We start from the raw sequence: 21733 nt of genomic DNA, 5'->3' as shown, positions 1-21733 counted from the left end.
TATCACACCAGCTCTATCACAAAGAGGCATCTGATTGGATGCGATAGTATGACCAAATGCTGTTCCTTTTTTCTTCTGTCAGTACAACTAAAGTGAGCCACACGCAGGATTTGATTTTGCTAATTTATTAGTAGAAATTATCAACAAATATGTTGTGAGAACCTAAAAAATAAGAAGCTATAAATAAAAGAGGTTTCAGAAATGCCACATCGTTGTTGAAAAATCTTGAAAGTGTATGTATGGCCAGTTTTTAGGGAAGGGCTAAAATCCATCCGTTAATTGCTGTCTGTGTGCCATTGGGGCATTTCTATTCCTGTCCTGGAGATGCAGGAAATGTCCTTCTTGGTTGTCACCAGAACAAGATGTAAGGGACACTTGGTCAGAAAGTGATGGCAGATTGTTAGCATTATCACTGGAACAAGACACAAAGAATTGGATAAACCAACTTAGATGGGGCAGTTTTTTTTTTTTTTTTTTTTTGCATGCTAGGTTCATATCAAAAACCAATAGGTCACTAAAGTTATGAGAATTCTCATAAGACAGAATAAAATTTTGGAAATGATGTAATGTATTGTATTCTTTTGTTTCTGAGCATGCATGGTCTTGGTCACTCGATTTTATATATTTTTTTTTTGTACAAATATTATTCTAATTACATGAAAATTTGTTTGTCCTGTTAACTTACGAGAAACATTTTGCGTGTTTGTCCCTTCAGATATATTTTTGCATGAACTGTTGTGATTGGCTCTCCAAAGCTGTGCACTAAGGAAAAGATTATTGGAAGATCATGCCCCCCTTTTTTTTGGTCCCATTTTCTTATTGTGTGTACCAGGCTTTACATTAAAGTGGGGGTGGGGGGGGGGGGGTTTGGTTAACCATACCAATATTTACATACAGATGGGGGGAATTATTCCACTTTGCACATCTTTGTCAGGTGGATGCATTTATGCAGAGTCAGATGGCAGCCTTTTGCTTTTTTTTTTTTTTTATTTGGAAGTTCTTGGTCATAGATTTTAAAGTGTTACTAAATCCAGGACCCTGCATTCACTATATCTGGTCTCCCACAGTACACAGACCATAGAAATACAATTATTTTAGTAAATATAAATTGCTAAATACCTTTTTCTCATCAGCAGTATATAGCAGTCTTGTGATTTCTATCAGTGTCTGGCAAGGACTGGTTTAAAGCTTGTGGGAGGAGTTTTCATTCTCATCTGACTGTCCTATTAGGCTGCATTCTTGTCTATATTCCCCCACACATGTTCCTGGGAACAAGTCTCATCAGTAGTGGGTGCTGCAGCAACTACCAGCTGCTTAATGCAAAATCACATGTAAATGCACATATTCGCCAGCACACCAAGGATCCTCAAATGTCGGCCAAAGGTTTTTTATTGCGGAGTGATCACAACATAAGAGAGAGTGCAACGTTTCAAAGCCTCCCAGGACCCCTTTGTCAGGCATGCGATGATGAAGTCCAGCGAGGCTCCGAAATGCACTTTCTATTGTGATGTGATCACTCTGTAATAAAAAACCTTTGAGTATCCTTGGTGTGCTGGCAAATATGTGCATTTATCTATTAGGCTGCATGACTCCTGACCCTCTGTCTGGAGAGAGCTAATTGGCCCTGTGCTGATCACATGCACCCTCCCAAAAAAAAAAAAAAGAAACCTTTTGCAATACACATAAAACTGAGCATGTGCCAAATGCCCCCAAGGCTCTGTTCGATCAGGAGATAGATTGGGGACAGTCGAAGAAGGGGAGGAGCAGAGAAGACAGGATAGCCTTTTTAAACAATGCAAAGGATTAACCCCCTTAGGTTCCACAGGGAGTATAACGAGCATTCTTTACTGCATATACACACTGATTTTACTGTTGTTGGTTTAGTAACACTTTAAGTTTTATTTGTAGAACCAAAGTTCTGTGTGTGGCAGCCACCTTTGTGAAATACCTTCAGCCCCTCTTCCAGGTTTTTCACTATCTAGCCCTACCTGGCACTGCACAGCTGCAGACAAGTCCAGGCTGTGTTCATCTTCCATTGCGCATGCACTGATTCGTCCATTTATTCCTATGGGTGAACAGGTGTTTCCTCCTGGTGACCCCCACACTTCTACTATAGGATGTGGTAGTGACGGGGTCCTGTCGGAGAACCCCTTGAGCACAGTGAGTAAACGCAGGCAATCAACACTCATGAAAGTGTCTACCGTACTTCCGAAAAACACTTCCGTAGATCATTCCTTTTCATCAGCCACACATGGTAATTTTGTTTTATTTTTCTACCGGTCACTTTAAAAATTGACTTCTCATCTGATGTAATGATTACCTTGTAAAACAACCCATTTTGTTTAAAATAGAAATTTAAGGAAAAACCTTATAGATATATAAAAAAAAAAAGTATATATAGTTTGTTTGTTTTTTTTTTCTCCATGAGTGATCACATTCCCTCTGTACCCAGCTGCATAAGAGCTAAGGTGGAGGAGAAGAGACAGTACACTAATCTTCCCAGTGAATGACTGTACTGGGGGGAGGGGCACGTGTCAGGACAAGTCAGAACATTGGAGGAGATCAGGTAAGAGTTCTCAGCATAGCTAGAGAACCGACCACGCTGTGCTCTCCTGCTTAGCGTGGTCAGTTGCTAATAGGAAAGAGGAGGGACTGGCAGGAACTCCAGGGATTTCACACAAGATAACAGGAGACTCTCTACGCATGGTACAGCAGGCACATATCAGGTATATAAAATGCTGGGGTAACAACACCCCCCCCCCCCCCAAAAAAAAAAGCTTTAAAATGCTCTTCTTCCTAGAGAACAGTGCTCTATTTGTTCAGGCATCCTCTAGGTCAGGGGCCTCAAAACTTTCTAAACAAGGGGCCAGTTAGCTGTCCTTCAAACTTTAGAAGGGCCGGAGTGAGGCCATTGGGAGTAGAAAAGTTTCTGGCACCAGTGGGGAAAAAACATCTTTGGATGTTATTGGGAGGAATTGTACCCAATCATGGGTGTCATTGGGCCCAATTGTTGGTGTCATTGGGAGCAATTGTGTCTTATTCTTGGTGTCATAGGGAGGAACTGCGCCCCTTCAGTGGTGTCATGAGGATAATTAGGCCTCATTGTTGGTATCAGTGGATGAAATGGTGCCCCAAGATAAAAGCAAACAAAGGGCCGCAGTTTGGAGATGCTGGCACAAAGCTGACACCATTATGTAAATCCCAGTATGCTTTTTACTAGGTGAAGATCTCACATGTTACAAACCAACCCTACACCCACCCACCCTCGTTATATAATCCCACAATGCTATTCACATTCAATGATAACCACGGATTGGCTGTTATATCAGCATTGTAATAGCGATACAATCTTTCTTTTTGCCAACCCCAAATAAGCATACTTGAAAAATCATTCATGTGAGTGCTGCCTGTCATCTTTCCACAACTTCCTGCATCCTCTGCTACCTGCCAGCAGTGATTGCTGTACTGACTCCGCCTCCTGTAACTCCTCCTCTCAGCACCTCTGTAGCTCAGAAGTGTCTACCAATGGGGCATAATGAATACGTGTCACAAAATTCAGGGAAGTAAATATTTGCGGATCTTCACAAAGTAAGTTTACAAACTTCAAGAGTGTTCAGATAATTAGGCAGTGGCGACCCGTGCACTGTGGGCGCACAGCTGCCGCCCCCCCATCCATGCGGTTGAAAAAAGACACAAGTCCAACCTGTGTGTGATTATATGTCAGTATTACATTATTACATTGCATATCCCTGTATGTTGGGGTCGTTCAGGTGCTTATCAAATAGTTTCTTGAAACTATCAATGCTGAGACCACCGCCACATCCTTGCTGCTCTAACAGTAAAGAACCCTCTACGTAGTTTAAGGTTAAACCTCTTTTCTTCTAATTTTAATGAGTGGCCACGAGTCTTGTTAAACTCTCTTCTGCGAAAAAGTTTTATCCCTATTGTGGGGTCACCAGTACGGTATATGTATATTGAAATCATATTCCCTCTCAAGCGTCTCTTCTCCAGAGAGAATGTTCAGTGCCCGCAACCTTTCCTTATAACTAATATCCTCCAGACCCTTTATTAGCTTTGTTGCCCTTCTTTGTACTTGCTCCATTTCCAGAACATCCTTCCTGAGGACTGGTGCCCAGAACTGGACAGCATACTCTAGGTGCGGCCCGACCAGAGTCTTGTAGAGCGGGAGAGTTATTGTTTTATTTCTGGAGTTGATCCCCTTTTTAATGCATGCCAATATTCTGTTTGCTTTGTTAGCAGCAGCTTGGCATTGCATGCCATTGCTGAGCCTACCATCTACTAGGACCCCCAGGTCCTTTTCCATCCTAGATTCCCCCAGAGGTTCTCCCACCAGTGTATAGATTGCATTCATATTTTTGCCACCCAAATGCATTCTTTTACATTTTTCTACATTAAACCTCATTTGCCATGTAGTTGTCCACCCCATTAATTTGTTCAGATCTTTTTGCAAGGTTTCCACATCCTGCGGAGAAGTTATTGCCCGGCTTAGCTTAGTATCTTCCGCAAATACAGAGATTGAACTGTCTACCCCATCCTCCAGGTCATTTATGAACAAAATAAATAGGATTTGTCCCAGCACAGAACCCCGGGGGACCCCCCTACCCACCCCTGACCATTCAGAGTACTCCCCATTTATCACCACCCTCTAAACTCGCCTTGTAGCCAGTTTTCAACCCATGTACTCACCCTATGGTCCATGCCAACGGATCTTATTTTGTACAGTAAACATTTATGGGGAACTGTGTCAAATGCTTTTGCAAAATCTAGATACACCATGTCTTCGGGCCTTCCTTTATCTAGATGGCAACTCACCTCCTCATAGAAGGTTAAAAGATTGGTTTGGCAAGAACGATTCTTCATGAATCCATGCTGATTACTGCTAATGATACTGTTCTCATTACTAAAATCTTGTAAATAGTTCCTTATCATCCCCTCCAAGAGCTTGCATACTATTGATGTTAGGATAACTGGTCTGTAAATCCCAGGGATGTATTTTGGGCCCTTTTTAAATATTGGTGCTACATTGGCTTTTCTTCAATCAGCTGGTACCATTCCAGTCAGTAGACTGTCTGTAAAAATTAGGAACAATGGTCTGCCAATTACTTGACTGAGTTCCCAAATACCCTCGAATGCAAGCCATCTGGTCCCAGTGATTTTATTAATGTTAAGTTTCCAAAGTCTAATTTTAATTCTGTCCTCTGTTAACCATGGATGTGCTTCCTGTGATGTGTCATAAGGATAAACACTGCAGTTTTGGTTACTGAAGCCCCCCGATTCACTCGTGAAGACTGAGGAGAAGAATAAATTCAATACCTTCGCCATCTCCCCATCCTTTGTAACCAGATGTCCTTCCTCATTCTTTATGGGGCCAATATGGTCTGTCCTCCCTTTTTTACTGTTTACATACTTAAATAATTTCTTGGGATTTTTTTTGCTCTCCTCCGCTATGTGTCTTTCGTGTTCTTTTTTTTTTTTTTTTTTTTAATATTCTTTATTTATTTGAAAGGAGGCAGGTAATACAATAACATATCACTTTCCATATACACAATTGCTTTTAACTGCCATACATTTTGTACCAACTTAATAATCCATAATTATATAGGCATGTATATATACGTCTTCATTTACTTATACTTATAAGTGTATATCCACTCATAAAAAGAAAGAGAGGATTTCTTTTTTCTTTTATTTTACCAAAAACAAAACCTACCAAAGTAAATAAATCAGTAAACCCACAAACCCAAGAAACAAATAAAAATTAAAGAAGGAAAAAAAAAAGGGGGGGGGGGGAGGGGTCGTCCTCCGCTCCCAGAGGAGACAGGCGTACAAAGCGAGCACACACCAACAAAGGGCCCATCATTCCCCAGACACACTCCCCATTAGTCTCCTCCCCTCTTCTGAGTATACGAATTGATCCCAGTCTGCCCATGTTCTAGTGTATTGCTTTTTTCTGTCTTGTGCTGACATTACAAGATCCTCCATAATCCCGATGTTCCTTACCCTATTTAGCCACTGAGCAATAAAAGGAGGTTTGGGATCCCTCCAGCTAAGAGTAATACAGGCTTTAGCTGCGTTGACCATGTGACATAACACAGATTTTTTATATGCCTGCCGGGGGATTTGTGAACAATGAAGCAGAAAAAATGCGGGGTCGTCTGATATTGGGAAAAATGTAAACTTTTGAGATATCCTCTGAAACCTCCAGCCAGTATTGTCTAATCTTAGGGCAGGACCAGAATATGTGAAATAGTGTCCCCCGATCCTCTCTACATCTCCAACAAAGGTCTGAGGCCTCTGGAGAAAGTTTACTTAACCTTGCCGGGGTGTAGTACCATCGTGTCAGTAATTTATAATTAGATTCCTGAATCCGTGTGCATATTGATGAGTTCAACGAAAGATAGATAATATTCTGTCGTTGAGCTGGGCTAAAGGTCCTATCCAGATCTGTCAGGTCCCACACTTACCAGACAGGTGAGTCCGCTTGGGCAGAGGGTAGGATCCCTTACGTATCCGATTCGGGGCCCCTGATAGAGTAGACAGGAGGCCCACGAATGCGGAGTGGTATGAGGGCCTGAAGTTAGGATCCTGGAGCAAGATGGTCTGGCAGGCAACCGGTAGAGCTTCAGGGCTGGATGAAGCGGATGCTGAGCAGGAGCTATCAGGCTGGTCACACACAGGCAGAGGTCGGCAACGGGCTGGCAGCAGCGGTACAAAGGAGAAGGCAGAAGCAAGGTCAGACAAGCCGGGGTCGGGTTCAGGCAGCAATCGAGGGAGGTCCAAAGGCAAGCCGGGTCACAACGGGTAAACACTACTGAGATACAGGAAGACAAGGTGATCACGGGGTAAGACACGGAGCTGTTTGATCAGGCAGCACCGGATCAGAGTAGAGGCAGGCTTAAATAGGCTGATTGGCGCCAAAACGCCACGCACGTGCGCGCGCCGATTCGCCAAAGCGCGCCGCGCCCCCGCACGCGCCCGAGCGCGCCCCCGACACCGGCGTGCACGCCCACACCACCGGACATGCCAACGGTAACGCTCACAGGCGAACGCGCGCTAGCGCGTACGCCCGGGCGCCACCCCGCATGCCACGGCTGGTCAGGACAGACACGCCAGCATCCCCAAGGACACGCGCCCCAGCACGCACAGAGGCACGAGCGCCAACGCGCCCCGGCGCGCACCGGCGCCCAACCAGGTAACCTCTCTGACAGTGCCCCCTCCTCAAGGGCAGACTCCGGATGCCCAGCTGGGCCATCTTTGAGGAATGAGAGGTTTTAAAAGACTGCAGAAGTTCTCTGGCATGTAAATTATTTTCCGGCTCCCACGAATTATCTTCGGGTCCATAGCCCTTCCATTTCACCAGATATTGAACCTGATTGCGTCTTCTTCTGCAATCTAGGATTGCCTCTACTTCAAACTCCTCTTCGCCATCAACCACGATAGGTTTGGGTGGACCAACACTACGACCAGGAAAGAAATTTGGGGTGACCGGTTTCAGTAGAGACACATGAAAAACTGGATGTATCCTTAGGGAATTAGGAAGGTCAAGTTCATATGCCACATTGTTGATTTTCCTTTTAATCAGGAACGGACCCAGGTATTTGGGTCCCAGTTTTCTGGACGGACAGGCCAGCTTGAGATTAGCGGTAGACAACCAGACAGAATTGCCGGGTTCCAGGGTAAGTTCTCCCCGTCTTTTCCTATCAAAGATTTTCTTGTAATCTTCCTGAGCCTTGGTCATGGTTTCCTGCAGCAATTTGTTGTTGTTTGAAAAAAAGTCCAAAGTTTTGGAAACCGCGGGAACAGGGCACTCTGGAAATGGTCCAGGCAAGAAGGATGGGTGGAAACCATAATTGGCATAAAACGGAGATTGATTAGTAGCTGAATGTAGTGAGTTATTGTAGGCGAACTCTGCAATGGGAAGCAGGGACGCCCAATCATCCTGAGAGAATGCAGAAAAGCAGCGGATGTATTGCTCCAAGGTTTGATTCGTCCTCTCGGTTTGTCCATTTGACTGAGGGTGGTAGGCCGAGGAAAAGGACAACTCAATTTCAAGGGCACCACAAAGGGCCTTCCAGAATCTGGAGGTAAACTGGACGCCTCTGTCCGAAACTATGTTGGTCGGAACCCCATGTAGTCTGACAATCTCCTTAATAAAGATGGAAGCAGTCTCTATGGCTGAAGGGGTGCCCTTCATAGGGAGAAAATGGGCCATTTTCGACAGTCTATCCACCACAACAAAAATGGATGAAAAGCCTTCTGATGGGGGGAGCTCCACGATAAAGTCCATTGAGATCATGTCCCATGGTCTCTCTGGGACTGGTAATGGTCTCAACAGACCCCATGCTCTTGTCCGGCTCGTTTTGTTTCTGGCACACGTGTTACAAGACTCCACATATTCTCTACAGTCCTTAGTAAGGTGAGGCCACCAAAAGGTGCGTTGGACAAGGTCAGTTGTCTTCCGTGTGCCGAAGTGACCGGCAAGTTTGTGGTCATGACACAAGTTTAACACCCGTACTCTTAGCTCCTCAGGAACCACAATTTTATTCTTGAGCCAGAACAGCCCATCTTTGGCACAAGCTTCGGCAGGTGGAGACATTCCCATAGAGGCTCGTCGGATTTGGGAGATTAGATCTTCCTGTAGGATTAGGAAATTTCCAGAGGGCAAGATGGTGTCTGGAGACAGGGTCTTCTCAGAATCAGGAAACATCCGGGAAACGGCGTCGGATTTGACATTCTTGGATCCGGGTCTATAGGTAATATGGAAAATAAATCGGGAAAAAAAAAGTGCCCATCTGGCCTGTCGTGGTTTTAATCTCTTGGCCGTTCTTAAGTACTCTAAGTTCTTGTGGTCTGTATAGACCAAAATGGGGTGTGCTGCACCTTCCAGGAGATAACGCCATTCCTCCAGGGCTGCTTTAATGGCTAGAAGTTCCCGATCTCCCACGTCATAATTTTGCTCAGAAGGGGAGAGTTTCCGTGAGAAGAATCCCACAGGGTACAGGAGTGCTTTGGCGCCTTGCCTCTGTGAGAGCACAGCTCCAACTGCAACTTCGGAAGCATCGACTTCTAGAACGAAGGGCAAGGCAGGGTTGGGATGCTTGAGAATGGTGGCTGACGTGAACAGCGCTTTGAGTTTTTCAAAGGCCTCTTGTGCCTTAGGGGTCCAGCAGAACCGGCTTCCTTGTTTAGTAAGTTCTGTAATGGGAGTTATGATCGAAGAGAATCCTTTAATAAATTTCCTATAGAAATTGGCAAAGCCAATAAAACGCTGTACTCCCTTTTTGTCTATAGGTGCAGGCCAGTCCAGGATAGCGGATACTTTTTGTGGATCCATTTTAATGCCGTCAGGGGAAATGATCAGGCCTAGGAACTGGATAGATTGGAGCTCAAACTCGCATTTTTCAAGTTTGGCGTAAAGCCCATGTTGTCTAAGCCGGGTGAGAACGTTTCGTACATGCTGGCGGTGTTCCATCAGGGAGGCAGAGAAAACCAGGATATCGTCCAGGTAGACAATGACGTATAAGTCCAGGAGGTCATGAAAGATGTCATTGACGAAATGCTGGAATGTAGCCGGTGCGTTGCACAGACCAAAAGGCATGACGAGGTACTCGTAATGTCCAAATCGAGTACGAAAGGCTGTCTTCCATTCGTCCCCCTCTCTTATGCGGATCAAGTTATAGGCTCCACGGAGGTCTAACTTAGTGAAGATGGTAGCAGATCCTAACCTCTGAAATAATTCGGGAACCAAGGGTAGTGGATACCTGTTCTTTATAGTGATTTTGTTAAGCTCCCTGTAGTCAATGCAGGGACGTAAGGAGTGATCCTTCTTTTCCACGAAGAAGATGCCTGCTCCAGCTGGTGATGTGGAAGGACGGATGAACCCTTTCTCCAGGTTTTCGTCTATATAGGTTTTCAAGGTGCCCAGCTCCTGCTCAGTTAGGGGGAAAATCCTCCCAAAAGGGACTTCAGTACCCGGTAAAAGTTCTATTGGACAATCATAGGGTCTGTGTGCTGGAAGAGTTTCTGCCCCCTTTTTGCTAAACACGTCCAGGAAATCCCGGTAAGGTTCGGGAAGATCTTGGTTGGACTTGTTTTCTGAGTCCATGCACAGGCATTGGGAGGAAGTTAAAGGAGTCCCCCGTAAGCAATGTTGTTTGCAGTATTCAGAGGAGAACTGGATCTTGCCCGTGGACCAGTTGATACTGGGATTGTGAGCCTGTAGCCAAGGTATTCCTAGAATAATTGGGAAGAGGGGTGAGGAGATGACATCTAGTCGTAGAAGTTCCTGATGTTCCGGGCCAATGGTGGCCAATAGGGGAACCGTTTCCTGGGTAACGGGTCCGGAGCGGAGGGTGGAGCCATCCGCTAAAAAGACTGCCAGTCCCTGGGCTTTAGTTTGGGTAGGGATGTGATGTTTTTCAACGAAAGTCCGGTCAATGAAGCCACTACATGCCCCCGAATCAATAATGACCGGTGCTGGGATGTTCCTTCCAGGTAGCTGCAATATAATGGAAAACGTTAGGTGGTTACCGACACTGGGTAAGACAGGTGCACACAACGAGGAGGACGGCAGGCACTTACGTCTTTTATTAGGGCATGTTTTTGCAAAGTGTCCAGGTTCCCCACAGTACAGACACAGGTTGAGTGAGCGTCTGCGTGTCTTCTCTTCTAGAGTCAGAGATGGACGGAGCAGTCCCAACTGCATAGGCTCAGGGGGTTCCTGGGCTGGAGTAGGCTGGACAAGTGGAGCTTGGTTCGGGGCACTAGGAGCCCTGGGCAACATCCAGGTGAGGCGTGGGTGGCCCGCAGACCTCTCAGAGCGTCTCTCCCTGAGGCGGCGGTCAATCTGGATTGACAAGTTGATCAATTCTTCAAGAGTCTGAGGTACCCCCACCCGTGCTAATTCATCCTTGAGAGGATCTGATAACCCCAGCCGATACTGGTGACGCAAGGCTGCGTCATTCCACTCCGTATCGGAGCTCCAGCGCCTGAATTCCACGGCGTAATCTTCGGCCGCTCTGCGGCCTTGTTGAAGGGAGTGCAAAGCGGCTTCTGCCGTGGCTGTTAGCTGAGGGTCTTCATACAGCTGAGACATGGCTAAGAAAAAGTCACTCAGAGAGTCAAGAGATTGGGCCTTTTGCTCCAGCAGATGATGGGCCCAGGTCTGAGGCTCGCCAGTTAACAAGGATATGACGAACCCCACTTTGGTAGCCTCCAAGGAGAATGTACAGGGTTGTAATGCAAAATATAGTTCACATGCGTTACGGAATGCCCGGAACTTGCTACGATCTCCGGAAAACTTCTCGGGCGTAGGTACCCGTGGTTCTGGTGGAAGCATAACTACAGAAGGTGCTGAAACAGGGTTAGCAGATGCTGCTCCCGGAGGAGGGGCTGAAAGGGCCTGGACCTGTCCTTCCAGTCTGGTGTAGCCCTCTTGTAGGCTTTTGACAGCTTGGGTAAGACCCGCGAGATGTCTGCACAGTTCATCCATGGGGGAGGCCCCCTGCCCGGACTCAGTCATGGCTGCCTGATACTGTCAGGTCCCACACTTACCAGACAGGTGAGTCCGCTTGGGCAGAGGGTAGGCTCCCTTACGTATCCGATTCGGGGCCCCTGATAGAGTAGACAGGAGGCCCATGAATGCGGAGTGGTATGAGGGCCTGAAGTTAGGATCCTGGAGCAAGATGGTCTGGCAGGCAACCGGTAGAACTTCAGGGCTGGATGAAGCGGATGCTGAGCAGGAGCTATCAGGCTGGTCACACACAGGCAGAGGTCGGCAACGGGCTGGCAGCAGCGGTACAAAGGAGAAGGCAGAAGCAAGGTCAGACAAGCCGGGGTCGGGTTCAGGCAGCAATCGAGGGAGGTCCAAAGGCAAGCCGGGTCACAACGGGTAAACACTACTGAGATACAGGAAGACAAGGTGATCACGGGGTAAGACACGGAGCTGTTTGATCAGGCAGCACCGGATCAGAGTAGAGGCAGGCTTAAATAGGCTGATTGGCGCCAAAACGCCGCGCACGTGCGCGCGCCGATTCGCCAAAGCGCGCCGCGCCCCCGACACCGGCGTGCACGCCCACACCACCGGACATGCCAACGGTAACGCTCACAGGCGAACGCGCGCTAGCGCGAATGCGCGTTAGCGCGTACGCCCGAACGCCCGGGCGCCACCCCGCATGCCACGGCTGGTCAGCCCAGACACGCCAGCATCCCCAAGGACACGCGCCCCAGCACGCACAGAGGCACAAGCGCCAACGCGCCCCGGCGCCCAACCAGGTAACCTCTCTGACAAGATCTCTCTCCCATTTACCAAAGCCTGGCATCACAAAATCTTCTGAGGGCATGCTAAGCAAGGCATATATCATTGAAATCGTCCGAGGGAGGGGTTCATTTCCATCGCAGTATGACTCAAATAAAGTTAATTGACGCTGATAATTTATCGGTGGTCCCAGGGACCTAAGGAAATGACGCAGCTGCAACGCCTGCCAAAGATTTATTTCGTACCGCCCCCCCGGGTGCGTCAATGTGGCCACCGTGGGCCATTTCTCGTGATCCAGAAAGTGTGATGCCTGAAAACAGCCTCTCTCTATTAAATTCTTAAACGCCCCTAATTCCATACCTGGGGGGAAACTAGGGTTTCCCAGTATTGGGAACAAGGGTGATCGTGTCGTGGAAAATTTTGGGTTCCGACAGAGCCCAGATCCCATTCTCAGTGTAGGGCCTATAGTAGGATGTGTTTTAAGAGGGACAGGTACAGCTGCATAGCACCAAGGTGCTCTACCCAAAGGTATTGGGCTAGAATGTTGTTCTATGTCTATCCACAGTTTGAATGCCCTATGTCTGCTCCAATCGATCATCCTGCCCAGATGGGCTGCTTGATAATATTTATATGCGTCTGGGGCAGCTACACCGCCAAAGCACTTGGGTAGCGTCAGAAGACATCTACTGATCCTGGGGCGTTTATTCGCCCATATAAATTTAGTAAAAAGAGTGCGAATTTGACGAAAAAGAACTGCCGGTATAACGATAGGTAATGCCTGAAAAAGGTACAGGAATTTTGGCATGATACTCATTTTGATAATATTACATCGGCCAAACCACGAATGTAGCCCCTGGTTCCATTTATCCAATAAAGATCGTACTGCGTTGTATAATGGAGGAAAATTTGCTGTAAAAGTATTGCCCAGTTTTGATGGTATATATGTACCCAAGTACCTTAACGCTGAAGTCACCCATTTGAATTTAAAGTTAGGTTGTATAATACCACGCTCTAATTGAGGAAGTGCCACTCCCATAGCTTCCGATTTAGTAAAATTTATTTTTAAATTTGAGAGAGCTCCATAGCTTTCAAACTCCTTCATAAGATTAGGCAGTGAAATGTGTGGATTAGACATAGAAAACAACAGATCGTCTGCATAGGCTGAGACTTTATAATTGTGATCTCCTATCTGTAGCCCCAAGATATCTGGATTTTGCCGAATTTTATTCAACAATGGTTCCAGCGAAAGCGCAAACAATAGGGGCGACAGAGGGCATCCCTGCCGTGTTCCATTTGAGATCCTAAAAGGTTTTGAGAATACTCCATTTATTTTAACTGACGCCTGTGGAGCAGTATAGACCTTAGCAATCCATTGCAGCATACGGTCTCCTAGTCCCATGTGCCTCAGGACCGAAAACATAAAATTCCAGTTTACTCTATCGAACGCTTTTTCTGCATCGGTACTCAGAAAGACACATGGGGTATTTGTCTTATTAGCGTGATGGATCAAATTAAATACCTTGATAGTACTGTCTCTTGCTTCACGAGAAGGGATAAACCCTACTTGATCTAGATGGATTAACTGAGTAAGCAGAGGTTGAATACGGGAGGCTAGTAATTTAGTAAAAAGCTTTAAATCTACGTTTAACAGCGAAATTGGACGGTAACTTCCACATTCTGACGGATCTTTCCCCTCCTTAGGAATAACAGAAATATACGCCATAAGTGCATCTGGGGGCAGTGTGGTCGTCTGGCCCAGCACATTAAACATCTTTATCATGTGTGCACCCAGCACAGAAAGATAGTTTTTATAGTACTGTAAGGTAAATCCATCTGGGCCTGGTGCCTTCCCAGATTTGACCGTTGTCAACTCCTCTATAGTAATAGGGGCTTCTAAGCTACTACGTACCGGAGAGGGAAGTCTAACAAGACATGATGAGGAAAGGTATTCTTCCAAAACAGAGGGAGAAGAGGATGGTGGTGTCAAATTATATAAAGACGAATAGAATTCTCCAAACGTCTTAGCAATATCTTTTGGCAGCGCAATTAGTTGACCATCCCTTCCTTTTATGTGAGGTATATATGTTGTCGAACTCCTCTCCTTAAGCTTCCCCGCCAACAATTTACTGCATTTATCTCCCAGTTCATATGTCACCTTCCTGCCAGACTGTATCGCTGCTTTAGCTTTAAAACGTAGGAGGTCTGTTATTTGTCGCCTCAAATGAGCCAGATCATTCCCCACAGAGGGCTCCTGTGTTCTCTCATGTTGTAATTCAAGGACCTGTATATCTCCCAGTAATTTTGTTATCTGTACTTCTCGTGCTTTCTTCAAACGGGAACCATGTTTGATCAAAATCCCCCGTATTACTGCCTTATGTGCCTCTCATACCATGCCCGGGTCGCTCCCCGGTGTGTCGTTCATCTGAAAATATGCTGTAAGTTCTTTTGCCACATCATCCCAAATTTCAGGATTTTGTAGCAAACTCTCATTAAGACGCCAGCGCCACTCCGGGATGCCAGCCGAGCCTGACAGAGAGAGGCAGAGAGTCACCAGGGCATGATCTGACCACGTTATGTTTCCAATGGAAACATCTCGTACTGAGGAAAGTAAATAATGTGGAACCAAAAATAAATCTATTCGAGAGTACACTTGATGTGGGTTGGAAAAAAAAAGTATAATCCTTTTCCCCTGCATGAAGGGTTCGCCAAGCATCTAGCAGTTGCAATTCGTAAAGTTTCCTCAGAATACGCTTTCTGACACTGCCTGGAACCGATGAAGTCCCTACGGAAGTGTCTATTCTAGGGTCCAGAGGGATATTAAAGTCCCCCCCCAGGATCAGTTTACCTTCTGCAAATTCTGCTAGCTTTGGTAGAACTTTGTTCAAAAAAGAGTCTTGGTTTAGATTTGGTGCGTATACAGTGGCCAGTGTCACCTTAATGCCATCGAGGTATCCTTTAAGAAAAAGATAACGACCATTTAGATCCAAACATTTCTCTATAAGAGACCAGGATACTCGACTGGAAATCAAAATGACAAGGCCTTTAGATTTTGCTTCTTGATTACAAGCGTGATATACACATGGAAAAAATCTGTTCTGAAGAAAAGGGAGTCTAACCGCCTTAAAATGTGTTTCCTGTACAAATGCCACATCTGTGCATGTTCGCTTCAGGTCATTAAGGAGCATCCTCCGCTTCTCCGGGACATTCAGTCCTTTCACGTTTAGAGTAGTCACTCGCACCCCGTCCATCTCCCCTGGGAGCGGAAGGGCAAACCCCCAAAGAGGGAAAAAGAAAGAAAGAAAGAAAGAAAGAAAGAAAGAAAGAAAGAAAGAAAGAAAGAAAGAAAGAAAGAAAGAAAGAAAGAAAGAAAGAAAGAAAGAAAGAAAGAAAGAAAGAAAGAAAGAAAGAAAGAAAGAAAGAAAGGAAAGCCTCGCCCCCTAACTAAACCCCTAAAGAGAGCTGCGGTTCACATGGGTGCTGGCCTATATAGGGAGTTGGCTTGACATGGCCGAGATGCTCCGCTCCCAACTCTACTCCCCCGGTCATCGTCACATAATATATTACGGCCACACCGCCCAGCCAAAAAAAAAAATATCTTCCTCTTCTCCTATTTCCCCAAGCATAACCACTTATTACATCCTGTAGCAGTCTTCCCCCTAATATAGGAGAGAGAAAAAAAAAAAAAAAGAGACCCCAAACACAGAGAGGCGAGGGTGAGCAAGGGAGAGAGCGCAAGATAAAGGGAAAAAAATAAAATAAAAATCCCCATCTCCCCTCTCTCCACCTCCACTGCACCCCCCCCAGTTTTCCCAGCATGCACCACTTGTCTCCCTTCCCTCCCATCAGTCCTACAGGGGGATTGAAGGCAAGTAACAGCACCCCTAGTCCCGCATGCTATCCGCTAAGCCATATTTATCTCTCATACTTAGTAACCGGAGCCCACCTTCCGGGCCAACAGCCTACTCAGACTAAATTCTAGTGTTATCCCCTTTCCAAGAAAAAAAAAAAAAAAAAAAACTAACAAACAACCAAGCCAATGCCAAAACATATACCTAGTTTATCTATTTTCCCTCCTCCTGCCTTCCCCTTAAAAAAACAAAAAACAAAAAAAAAACAAAAAAAAAAAAAACAAACTTTCCCCTTCCCTCTCCCACCCCCCCTTCCCCTGTGCCAGTGAAAACCCCAATCCTATCCCCCTAAATCCTCAATAAACCTTTCCCAAAATGTGTTCCTCCATAACTCCTCAATAAATTCACTTAGGACTAATTGTGTGTTTAGTGCCTTTCAAGTCTGAGTACGCTGTGGTCCTTGATCTATCTAACCAGACGGGCATTCCCCCATGTAGGAGATGCCCGTTAGTTTAACTGTTGAAGGAGGGCTCTAAGAACCCGACTTTGTTATATGGCTTTATCATAGTAAAAAAAAAAAAAAAAGTGTAGATGTGGTTCTCTATGGACCAATCATCTACTTAGGTCCGAAGTATATATAAACATACACATATAGGTATATACACACCCACACCTGTGCTCCATCCCAAGAAGTCCATTTCCCCCCATTTAGTCATCAGCATCCCCATTGGATCCGTGAAAAAGAAATTAAATAAATAAATAAATAAATAACAAACATCCCTCCCCCATCTCTATATATAGTGCTTTTGCAAGGCGCCCTTCTAATTCGTGACACAGAACAAGGGACACCCCTATCGTCCCTACCCTCACAAAGTGCCCCTCAAACACCCACATACCTATATACATACATACATACATACATACACACATACATATATATACACATACATACATACATGCATGCATACACATGTACACACACATACTTACATATCCACACATACATACACACCTACATAATAAAAATAAAATTTCATATCAATCCCAAGATATAAATAGAATAAATAAAATAATGAATAAAGATAATAAATTAAATTCCGATACCCTCCAAATGTGTTGTCCCACCTCAAATTATACACATCATGCTCATACAGTGAAAAAATAAGTAAATAAATTAATAAATAAATAATTAAATAAATATAACACTTCTAATTATACACCTCATACCCACACAGTGCAAAGAAAAGAAAAAAAAAAACTAAATAAATAGAAATATATAGTGCCTATACCATGTCTATACCTATACAGTACCAGTAATGTCCATATTCTCCACGAGGTTGCAGTAAACCAAGTTTTAATAACAAAAGATAAATAAATAAAAGTGGACCAGGTATTACTGACGTCTCCCCGAGAGGAGGGAAAGAGAGAGAAAAAAAAAAAAAAAGGGGGCAGGGGGGATGTAAAAATATTTTTCTCTCCTTTCTAAAAAAAAAAAAAAAAAAAAAAAACTAGGGAAAAAAGGAAAGGAAGAGGCCTAGGCCGCTTAGTCACGTCATCCACTGGGGTTACATCTCCTGTCCTCCCCCATATTGAGATATACCACCCGGTCCCCCGCTTCTTCCTGTTGCTTGGAGTAATGGTTCTTCTGCTGCGCCTGGGGTCACTGATCGTTTCATTGGTCTTAGTATAGGCCGCAGCCAATTTGGAATAGCAAGGGTCTCTATCTCAAGAAAGCTAAACAGTTCAGGGAGATCAGTGGGGTGCTGCAGAACGAAAGACGATGAGCCTTTCCTTACAATAAGTGCAATGGGGTACCCCCACCGGTAAGTTCCCCCCAGCTTCCTAATTCTTTGTAAAAGTGGACGTAACATTGCTCTTCTCTGTAAGGTAGCCTGAGATAAATCAGGTAATATTTTCACTGATGTCCCCTCGTAAACAATTTCCCCAACCTCCCATGCCTTGCGGCTTATTAGTTCTTTGTGGGTATAGCGCTGGAAACGGCATATCGTATCCCTAGGTCTATTCGGATTCATTGAACGGGGTCCGATGGATCTATGGATTCTCTCAAACTCTAGGTCATGGGGGGAGATAGGAATATCTAGTTGCTGGCAAATTGCCAGAACCGCAGGTTGTAAAGCTTCTTGTGCTACCCCCTCTGAAATACCTCTAAATCGCAAATTATTGCGTCGGCTCCGGTCTTCGAGCTCTTCCAAATGGAGTTGCAGTGAGGATGCATAGGAAGCATGTAAACTCTGTACCTCTTCCAGATGAGCAACCCGATTTTCCAGGGAAGCCAGGGATGATTCCTCAGTTGTGAGCCTGGCAGTCAGCTGTTCAACCTCCGTCTGTACCACCTTCAGGTCTCTGCGATGTACCTCTTCCAGGCGTGCCATCATTGTCCGCTCTCGTCGGTAGCGCCTGCATGAGTGCTCTGAGATCCATCTCCATGGACTCTGTAGGTGGAGCTTCCCACGATCCTGGAGACCTCTGTTGTTGACCGTCCATGCTGTTCTGAGTTCCCGAGACGGACCCCAGCTTAGCTGCAGAGCAGGATGGGGCAGGATATGCCAGCCCACCGGGCATTGCTGCGACGATAGGTGAGACAGTATTCACCAGTCCTCCAGGCTCTGCTACACCGCGTGTCTCCGCTGTTTGACCCCTGGCTTTGGCCGCCCGTGTGCACGGGAAGTACTGCTGGATCTCGGGTTGTAATGGTATCCCCTGTAATTGCTTATCCTTCCTCTTCATTCCGGGGGACTACCAGGTTTAAGATGCTGCCTTAGTAGCACGTTGGCCGGCTAGTATAGCAGGTATAACCGCATGCTTCAAAAAATAGCCGGAGGAGTGTTCTGGGCTCTGTGAGCATGTGTCTCTACTCGGCCATGTTCAAGCCCCTCCCCCGTCTTTCGTGTTCTATCTTAGCCGCCCTAATTGCACCCTTACATTTTTGCATTCTTTATACTGTAAAATCTGAATGCTAATAATGCTCCTTCGACCTTGTATTTTTTGAAGGCCTTCTCCTTTGCTTTTATATGCATTTTTACATTGGAGTTAAGCCATCCAGGACTTTTGTTCGCTCTTTAAATTTGTTACCTAGTGGGATGCACTGGCTAATGCCCTTATTTAATATGCTCTTAAAGCAAACCCATCTCTCCTCCGTGTTTTTTGTTCTTAAGATTTTATCCCAATTCATGCCTTCTAGCAAGGTTCGTAGTTTAGGGAAGTTGACTGTTTTGAAATTCAGTGTCTTTGTATTCCCCTTATATTTCCTATTTGTGTGATTTATACTGAAGCCAATTGACCTTTGATCGCTGTTTCCTAAATTGCCCCGTATTTCCACATCCGTGATCAAGTCTGTATTGTTGGTAATCAGTAGATCCAGTAACGCTTTATTTCTAGTTGGTGCGTCTACCAACTGAACCATGAAATTGTCCTGCAAGACATTTAGGAACTGGCGAGCCTTAGACGAATGCATGGTTCCTTCCGCCCAGTCTATGTCTGGGTAATTAAAATCCCACATTATAACACTTTCCATCCTTGCTGCTAATCCAACTTGTGATAGGAGATCCGTCTCCCTCTCCTCCCTCAGGTTAGAGGAGCCTATAGCATACTCCCAGTATTATTTTCCCCTTATTTTCATCCCTTTAGAGCTCCACCCATAAGGATTCCACCTCCTCCCTAGCTCCCTTAGTGATGTCATCTCGCACATTCACTTGTATATTATTCTTGATATATAAGCATACCCCCCCTTTTTTACCCTCTCTATCCCTGAAATAAAGGGTATACCCTTGAATGGTTGCCAGCCAATCATGAGAGCTGTTGAACCAGGTCTCTGAAATTCCCACAAAATCCAAATCCTCCTCATACAACAGTATCTCTAGTTCACCAATCTTGTCCGCCAGGCTCCTGGCATTGGTGAACATGCCACGTAGTTTAGACCGGTCGCATACTATCCTCTTATTGGGTTTTCCAAGATTGCAACTAAGACTTGCTACTATATTTACCTTGGGTTTATGTGCTTTAGTCAACCTACCATTAATGCCCCCAATACTACCCTTATATGTTCGGCGCTGACTATCTCTACCTCTGGACCCTCTCCCCGTCATCTAGTTTGAGAACCTCTCTAACGTTTTGGCCATCTTTACTCCCAGCTGATCTGCACCCTCCTCATTTAGTGCAGTCTGTCCCTTCTATAGTACTGGTGATCGACTGAGAAGTCGGCCCAGTCCTCCAGGAACCAAAACCCCTCCTTACTACACCAGCTCCTCAGCCACTTGTTTACTTCCCTAATCTCCCTCTCCCGTCTGCGCTGAACATCACGGGGGGGAAAAACCTGATCACGTCACTTCGCCCAGCGTTCCTCTTCCACTGGGCAACTGACTCGATTTGCTTTCTGGGTGTGGATATCACCCCCGAGCCCTCCACTCTTTACTCTGCAAACTTCTTACCCTTACTTACGCTCCTCAAAACAGATCTTCTCCATTGGCACTCACTCACGTTAACATGGTTTGGCCATTGCAATGCCCTCAAGATGACGCTACTGCCCAGGATGCTATACTTGTTGCAAGCGCTTCCAATTTGCCTCCCTCCAGTGTTTTTTAAAAGGGTGAACTCACTGTTCAGAGATTTCATCTGGTCTTACCGTAAATCTCACCTTAAGATGCAACTTCTCCATCTTGCAAAGCATAGGGGAGGAGTTGGTCTCCCAGATGTCAAAGCCTATTACAGAGCTTTACACCTCACCAGGTTGGTGGACTGGCACTGCCACGCAGCAGTGAAACAGTGGGTTGCCATGGAGATGGAGGACTCTGGAGATACAGCCAAGAGTTGGCCGTGGATTTCATCACCACTCCCAAGGACCCTCACTGAACACCCTACATTGGGTAGTTCCCTTCTGGTAGCCAGGGACGCATTTAGACATACTTTAGTGTCACCGCAGCCTTCTCCTATGGTACCGGTGCTGGGCAACCCAGAATTCCCCTCAGGCCTTCAGAATCCCCGTTTACAGTCTGCGCCTCGGAGACTTTGTGGACCCTGATTGCTGACTTACCCCTTGGCAGGGGTATCTGCTACGGACTCCCCATTGGATTTCTGGAGCGGTTTTCAGCTGCGCAACTTTCTGCGTGGGTGTTTACGAACACAAGGTGCATCTCGCCAATTGACGGAATTGGAACTCCTCTGTTGCAGGGGGGAACCAGTCCACCATGGCCTTTCAATAATATATGCATCTCTGATTCGGCCAGCGGATGGATACACCCCACCCTTCCTAACCAAATGGGAATCGGACTTGGGCACCCAGTTTAACGATTCCCAGAAAGAGAAGATTCTTTATTTCTCCCAGAAGTCCTCTATAGCCACAAGGATCCAGGAGACAGGTTACAAAATCTTGACCAGATGGTACAGAGTGCCAACCACTTTGCACCGTTTCTTCCCACATGTCCCCAGTGTTTGCTGGCGCTGCAGAGGAGCTGAAGGGACGATGCTGCGTATTTTCTGGGATTGTCCCAAATTTCCCCGCTTTTGGCGCAAGGTGTCCTGTACGATCAAACACTTGACCAATGTTGACCTAGAAGGGAACACGGCGGCCTGCCTGCTCCATCTCTCTAAT

This window comes from Aquarana catesbeiana, linkage group LG11, assembly GCF_042186555.1.
Source record: "Aquarana catesbeiana isolate 2022-GZ linkage group LG11, ASM4218655v1, whole genome shotgun sequence".
NCBI classification, from domain to species: Eukaryota; Metazoa; Chordata; class Amphibia; order Anura; family Ranidae; genus Aquarana; species Aquarana catesbeiana.
This window is presented reverse-complemented; position numbering follows the sequence as displayed.